Here is an 8,598-nt window from a genome sequence, read left to right on the forward strand (position 1 = left end):
GCTTCCTACCTACCTGCACCCCTCCGCCTCGCTAAGATCTAAGCTATCGAAAGAACAACACAAGAGACACAGGGTTTATACTAGTTCGGGCCACCGTTGTGGTGTAATACCCTACTCAAGTTTGTGGCGTGGTGGATTGCCTCTTGGGCTGATGATGATGAATGATACAAGGAAGAACAACCTCGCGAGGGTCTGTTCTTGGCTGGGGCGATGAACTGCTGGGAGGAGTTCAGCCACCCTTCTCTCTCTCTCTCTCTCTGATTGTCTTTCTCCGATTCAACCTCCTATCGAACCTCTCCTCTTAACCCCTCCGAACCCCCCTCTTCTATGGGTGGCTGGTCCTATTTATAGAGGCCCTGGTCCTCTTCCCAAATATCGAGCAGGAAGGGAGCCAACAATGGCGGGCTAATTTGAAGGGGGACAGCTAGTACTCGCTACCCTGACAAAAGTAGTCTTCGCCTGCACAAAGCTCTGGTGATGACGCCGTCCTGGGCTCCAAGATGACCTCCGTCTTGCAGTCTTCCTGGTCCTGGTCTCGTTGCACCGAAATGGCAACCTTTGCCTGATGCCTCGGTACTCCGCGGCTGCGCTTGCCCCCTTTCCACCAAAGAGGAAAGGAGGACACTGCGCGGGCTAGCACCCGCCTGGCGCCCTTGGTCGTCATGGCTTGCGTCACGGGCACCTCGTGAGGTACCCCACCTTGATCTCTCCGCCTCCTCGCGAGCCAGCCTGATGAGGCCGTGCCTGAGGAAGCTCCGCGTCGTCCGCCCCGCGAGGCTTGGCCCCTCGCGAGGGTCTTGGGTCTGTGTTGATGAAGATGGGCCATGCCGGGCCCCCTTTTAAGCCACGCCGCAGGCCGCAGGCAGGCAAGTCTGGGAACCCCCGTTCCCAGAACGCCGACACAATGTAAGGATTTTCAATGCAATTCACCGCACAATACATATAAATTTCCTCTAGATCAAAGCCAAGCAGTTTATAACGGGCAAATTCTGGAAGATCCCCAGTTATATGTTTCATTTCTTCGGAACCCATAAGCAAGCTAAGTTCATTATAATGTGCAAGGGAAATCAACTCATCACAAATTTTGGACACGATTAGATCATGAAACAATTTGCATCGGATGGTTAAATGACCACGTTCATTGCAAAGCTCACAAGTATGGCCAAGAAAATTTAAATTTTCAGCACAATCATCTAGCCTTTCTTGCAACAATTTAGTTTCTAAGTACTTATGCCTCTTGCACTATCTATCTTCCCTATTTGGTGTGTACTTACAAACCCAATGCACTCCACAAAAATTGACATGTTTATAGGAGACATTTTCATCATAACTAGTGCAATCATCATTAGTACCATGGATATTCAAGGAGTTCATACTAACAACATTGCAATCATGCTCATCATTGAAAGATTTATTGCCAAACATTTTGATGCATTCTTCTTCTAACACTTTGGCGCAATTTTCCTTCCCATCATACTCACAAAAGATATTAAAAATATGAAGCGTATGAGGTAGACTCAATTCCATTTTTTTTATTTTCTATTATAAACTAAACTAGTGCTAAAACAAGAAACTAAAAGACTCGATTGCAAGATCTAAAGATATACCTTCAAGCATGTAGCGACCCGACCCGAATGGATCAAGTCTCTGTGCTTAAGTGTCATCCCTAGATCCGTATACTGACACACACAGTACTCGAGGATTTATGACAGAGGTAGATCATATGTATAAGTAACGTAAATACTATTACCTCAATCCAAATAGCGGAAGTAACAACAAGGTTGTGGATTCCCATCAACACCAACGGCAAAGTTGAGTGTAGAAATCGTAACCCTAACGTATCACTTACTCGTCGTAAGATTCCTGCAACATGAGACGTTGCAGCCACAAGGGTCAGTACTTTGAATGTACTGGCAAATTCACACCATAGAGAATGATGAACAATGGCTATCACTACATGCATATATGGCTGGTGGAAAAGCTCTATGGTTATATGTTTTTGCGAAAAGCCAATTTTTCCCTACTGCAAAGGAATACATTTTATTTAACTATCAAGGTGGTTGTTAAACATTGAGAGTCTAGACACCCTCTCAATCCCAATTAAGCATCATCATTAAAACCAAACAAAATTATTTAAAGTCACATGATGAGATTCACATGATAATCCAAGTACTAGATACTCAAGACGTCCATAACCGGGGACACGGCTAACCAGGATTAGTTTATACACTCTGCAGAGGTTTGCGCACTTTTCCCCACAAGACTCGATCTCCTCCATTGGGATTCTCGCACTACATGGTGTTTGAGAAATGGATGACCGAGACATAGTCTTTCAGAAGCGCTAGCACCTTACGATCGGGTAGACCGTTACACCTACTTTCCCCTACATCTGCTGGTCTACCACTGTAAGAGTTCGCACAACTTAATCAACTATGCTAGAGCCCATAGTAGCTTGTGGCTGCACATGGAAGTTTCTAGTATGAATAATCTCATGATCCCTTTGAGCCTGGGTGGCGGTCCATAAAGAAAAACAGGCAATCGCTGGAATACCCAGGTGCCTAAACAGGCAATCGCTGGAATACCCAGGTGCCTCAATCCACCCATATGTGTATTTAAGTTGCCACCTTAAGTTGAACCATTAATTAACAATCTCACATCTGTCATGGATTTCACTCACCCAAACCACGTCTACGAGCATAGAATAGCAATATAAGCAATTCAGATAAGTAACTCCCAAGGGTTTGAATGTAACAAAGCAATAGGTTCTACCTCATCAACTACTTCCCAACCCACATGTTAAAATCACATCCTAACCATGCAATGTTTGAGGATTGGAACTAATGCATAAAAACTGGGTGATAAAGGGGTATGATCAAAGTGTGAACTTTCCTGCAATGTTGATGAAGATGATTCGAACTCAAAACTCTTGATAGTTCTACTCGTCACACTCCGGTCAATCTATCTTAAGCAAGCAATAGTAACCACACATAAGCAATCACTCAAAGATCGGAGAGAACAAAGAAGACAATTCGGAAAACGTCAAAACCAAGCAAATAAATCTTGCAACATAAAACAATTTCTAATAGCACCAAAATTAAGTGAATTTGGTCTTATCAGAAAGTTTAGGTCAAGAGCTTCAATTTGAAAAAAAGAATCAACTAAATCGGAGTTACGAAACTCAAGTTATGTTCAAAAGAAGTTTGAATATGAATCTGAACAAAATTTGAAATTTGAAATTTTCAAAAAGTTGATGTGACAGGTTCACTGGATAGGCGAAAACAAGACGAAGCTATATGCGCTGGTTTCGTCTAATTTGGATAAACGAGTGAAAAGTTATGGCTATTTGAAAAATCAGGGCCAAGCTGTTTTACTAAAGAAAAATAGCTACGGTTAAGGTCTAACGTATAAATACGTAGACTAATTGATAATCTAATTATTCTATCGTATTAGTCTAAAAATAATAAACTACGGAAGTGTAAGAAGAAAAAAACAAAGAAAGATACCTTTATAAGGCAGAGAAAAGACGACTTTGAAGAGAAAAGACAATTTTCAGAAGTCGCGCTGGAGAGGAGAAATATATTTTTCTTAAATGAATCTAGTCAAACCAAAATATTGATTTAACCCAAACCGGATGATTTTTGGAGACTCTATGGGTCTATATTTATTGATGGAAAAGAGGCTTAGAGGTTAAAGGCTAGGCAATGTTGAACTGAACGTAGACGAAAATATACGAAATAGACATAAAAAAGGCTACACGGGTCTAAAGGCCTCGGCCGTCCGCGCTATAGTTTTTTTTTCTTTTAAACAAATTCGGTCAAATAAGAAAAATCTGGATGGCCTGGCCCACGAAGGATAAAGAGAAAGAAAAGATGGGGCGCCCGCTGCCACTATGCTGCGCACGTGGGCGACAGTTAGTTTCAGGCGCGCGCGCAGTTTTTGTTATTTGTTTTTTTTTAACAGAAAGCGATAAACTGAAAAACAAAAATAAAACAAAAACGTAATATAGGCATATTATATATCAAAATTTTCAGAAAAAGATTTTCTACAAGATGAAAATTTTCCTAGCATTAAATAAAATTCATACAAATTCAGATAATTCAAAGAGTTCTACTGATCTAATAAAATCCAATAAAATCATTATAAATATACCAAAATTAATTCAATTTATTTCTCTCCTAATTTCTGATGTAGGGAATCATGTTACCCTATTTTCCGTATATTTTATTTTTGGAGAAAAATAATTTGAATAAAACCCAAATAACTCCAAATTGAAAATAATTTCAAAAGGATTTTAATTTTTGATCCTTTTAAACTCCCAACTCATATTTCATATAATTTGAAGAAGTCATTTTATCTTCTCTCATGAAAATCATTGAGTTGCTTGAAGTTTCTGAATTAAAAATATTTCCAAATGAAATTCAAATCTTTTCAAAACCCTTTTCATTTATTTAAATGGAAGAAGTCATGTCATCTTCTCTCGAGGGTTTTGTATTTGAAAAGAATTTGAATTCACGAAGATCATAATACAAAAATGGAAGTTTGGGAAAGTCCTTTTATTCCCTCTCATTTAACTTTCAAAAATTTCGAATTCACTCACTTTCAGTCAATCAATCAAACAATCAATCAAATCTATCTATTTAATATAACATTCCAAAATTTAGAATTTTGGGATGTTACAAAGCACTCACCTCCCCGACAACGGCGCTAGAAAAGAGCTTGATGTCTACTACACAACCTTCTTCTCGTAGACGTTGTTGGGCTTCCAAGTGCAGAGGTTTGTAGGACAGTAGGAAATTTCCCTCAAGTGGATGACCTAAGGTTTATCAATCCGTAGGAGGCGTAGGATGAAGATGGTCTCTCTCAAGCAACCCTGCAACCAAATAACAAAGAGTTTCTTGTGTCCCCAACACACCCAATACAATGGTAAATTGTATAGGTGCACTAGTTCGGCGAAGAGATGGTGATACAAGTGGTATATGGATAGTAGATAATAGTTTTTGTAATCTGAAAATATAAAAACAGCAAGGTAAGGAATGATAAAAGTGAGCGTAAACGGTATTGCAATGTATTGAAACAAGTCCTAGGGTTCATACTTTCACTAGTGTAAGTCCTCTCAACAATAATAACATAATTGGATCACATAACTATCCCTCAACATGCAACAAAGAGTCACTCCAAAGTCACTAATAGAGGAGAACAAACTAAGAGATTATGGTAGGGTACGAAACCACCTGAAAGTTATTATTTCCAATCAATCCGTTGGGCTATTCCTATAAGTCTCACAAACAGCCCTAGAGTTTGTACTAGAATAACACCTTAAGACACAAATCAACCAAAACCCTAATGTCACCTAGATACTCCAATGTCACCTCAAGTATCCGTGGGTATGATTATATGATATGCATCACACAATCTCAGATTCATCTATTTAACCAACACATAGAACCTCAAAGAGTGCCCCAAAGTTTCTACCGAAGAATCACGACGAAAACGTGTGCCAACCCCTATGCATAGGTTCATGGGCGGAACCCGCAAGTTGATCACCAAAACATACATCAAGTGAATTATGTTGTATCCCATTGTCACCACAGATACGCACGGCAAGACATACATCAAGTGTTCTTAGATCTTTAAAGACTCAATCCGATAAGATAACTTCAAAGGGGAAACTCAATCCATTACAATAGAGTAGAGGGGGGAGAAAACATCATAAGATCCAACTATAATAGCAAAGCTCGAGATACATCAAGATCGTACCATCTCAAGAACACGAGAGAGAGAGAGAGAGAGATCAAGCACGTAGCTACTGGTACATACCCTCAGCGTTGAGGGAGAACTACTCCCTCCTCGTCATGGAGAGCACCGGGATGATGAAGATGGCCACCGGAGAGGGATTGCCCCTCCGGCAAGGTGCCGGAATGGGTCTAGATTGGCTTTCAGTGGCTACGGAGGCTTCTGGCGGTGGAACTCCTGATCTATTGTGCTCCCCGAAGTTTTTAGGGTATATGGGTATATATGGGAGGAAGAAGTACGTCGGTGGACCTCCGGGCTGTCCATGAGGCAGGGGGCGTGCCCAGGGGATGGGTGCGCCCCCCACCCTCATGGGCAGCCCGGGACTCTCTTGGTCCAACTCCGATACTCCGTGGGCTTCTTCTGGTCCAAAAATAAGTTCCGTGAAGTTTCAGGTTAATTGGACTCCGTTTGATTTTCCTTTTCCGCGATACTCTAAAAGAAGGAAAAACAGAAACTGGCACTGGGCTCTGGGTTAATAGGTTAGTCCCAAAAATCACATCAAATAGCATATAAATGCATATAAAACATCCAGGGTTGATAATATAATAGCATGGAACAATAAAAAATTATAGATACGTTGGAGACGTATCATTGCTCAAGCAATCATCAAAAGAGGATCCATAGACGGAGAAATCGTCCATGATAACCTCACAAATCTTTTCACAAAAGTTAGAGAATATAGCCATCATGCATCTTTGAAAGGTAGCAGGTGCATTACATAAACCAAAAGGCATACGTCTATAAGCAAAAGTACCAAAAGGGAAAGTAAAACTAGTCTTTGATTGGTCCTTGGCTGACACAGGTATTGGAGAGAAACCAGAATAACCATCTAGAAAGCAAAAATGTGTATGTTTGGATAATCTTTCTAGCATTTGATCGATAAATGGTAAGGGTAATGATCCTTTTTAGTGGCCTTATTTAATTTGCGGAAATCAATTACCATCCTATAACCTGTAATAATTCTTTGAGGAATCAATTCATCTTTATCATTAGGAACGACAGTAATATCTCCCTTCTTAGGGACACAATGGACAGGACTTACCCACTGACTATCAGCAACGGGATAAATTATACCTGCCTCAAGGAGCTTTAGTATTTCCTTTCTTACCACTTCTTTCATTTTAGGATTCAGCCGTCGTTGATGACCACGAACTGGTTTAGCATCTTCTTCCAAATTTATTTTATGTTGACATAGAGTGGGACTAATGCCCTTAAGATCATCAATAGTATACCCAATAGCAGCACGGTGCTTCTTCAGAGTTTTCAATAATCTCTCTTCCTCATGCTCTGAAAGGTTAGCACTAATAACAATAGGATATATCTTTTTCTCATCAAGATAAGCATATTTAAGAGTATCAGGCAACGGTTTAAGCTCAAACACGGGATAACCCTTGGGTGGAGGAGGATCCCCTAGGATTTCAATAGGCAAATTGTGTTTCAGAATAGGTTCCTGTTGAAAGAATACTTCATCTATTTCCCTTCTTTCATTCATAAACATATCATTTTCATGGTCTAGCAAATATTGTTCTAAAGGATCACTAGGAGGTACGGCAATAGAAGCAAGACCAATAATTTCATCCTTACTAGGTAATTCTTCTTCACGGTGTTGTCTACTAAATTTAGAGAAATTAAATTCATGAGACATATCATCTAAACTGATAGTAACAACATCCTTTTTGCAATCTATCTTAGTATTAACAGTGTTTAAGAAGGGTCTACCAAATATAATGGGACAAAAGCTATCTTGTGGGGAACCAAGAACAAGAAAATCAGCAGGATATTTAGTTTTCCCACACAAGACTTCAACATCTCTAACAATTCCCATTGGTAAAATAATATCTCTATTGGCAAGTTTAATTGTGACCTCAATATCTTCAAACTCAACAGGTGCAATATCATGCATAATTTCTCTATATAAGTCAATAGGTATTGCACTAGCACTAGCACCCATATCACATAAGCCATGATAAGAATGATCTCCTATTTTAACATAAATAACAGACATGCCTACCACAGGTCCAGGTTTATCTTTAGCACAAGGTTTAGTAATTCTAGCAGTTTCATCACAGAAATAAATAACATGCCCATCAATATTATCAGCCAAAAGATCTTTAACAATAGCAATATTAGGTTCAACTTTAACTTTCTCAGGAGGTGTATATGTTCTAATATTGATTTTACGAACCACAGTTGAAGCTTTAGCATGATCCTTTATCCTAACAGGGAAAGGTGGTTTCTCAACATAAGAAGTAGGAACAATAGGATCATTATAAGTGATAGTCTTTTCTTCAACTTTAATAGGTGCAACTACTTTTACTTCTATGGGAGGATGATATTTAAACCACTTATCCTTGGGGAGATCAACATAAGTAGCAAAATATTCACAGAAAGAAGCTACTATCTCAGAGTCAAGTCCATATTTAGTGCTAAATTTACGAAAAACATCAGTATCCATAAAAGATTTAACACAATCAAACTTAGGTGTCATACCTGACTCCTTACCTTCGTCGAGGTCCCAATCTTCAGAGTTGCGTTTAATTCTTTCCAATAAATCCCATTTGAATTCAATAGTCTTCGTCATAAAAGAGCCAGCACAAGAAGTATCGAGCATGGTGCGATTGTTATCAGAAAGCCGAGCATATAAATTTTGAATAATCATCTCTCTTGAGAGCTCATGATTGGGGCATGAATATAACATTGATTTAAGCCTCCCCCAAGCTTGAGCGATTCTTTCTCCTTCAAGAGGCCAAAAATTATATATATAATTGCGATCACGATGAACAAGATGCATAGGATAAAAATTCT

This window comes from Triticum urartu, chromosome 3 (assembly GCF_003073215.2).
Source record: "Triticum urartu cultivar G1812 chromosome 3, Tu2.1, whole genome shotgun sequence".
NCBI classification, from domain to species: domain Eukaryota; kingdom Viridiplantae; phylum Streptophyta; class Magnoliopsida; order Poales; family Poaceae; genus Triticum; species Triticum urartu.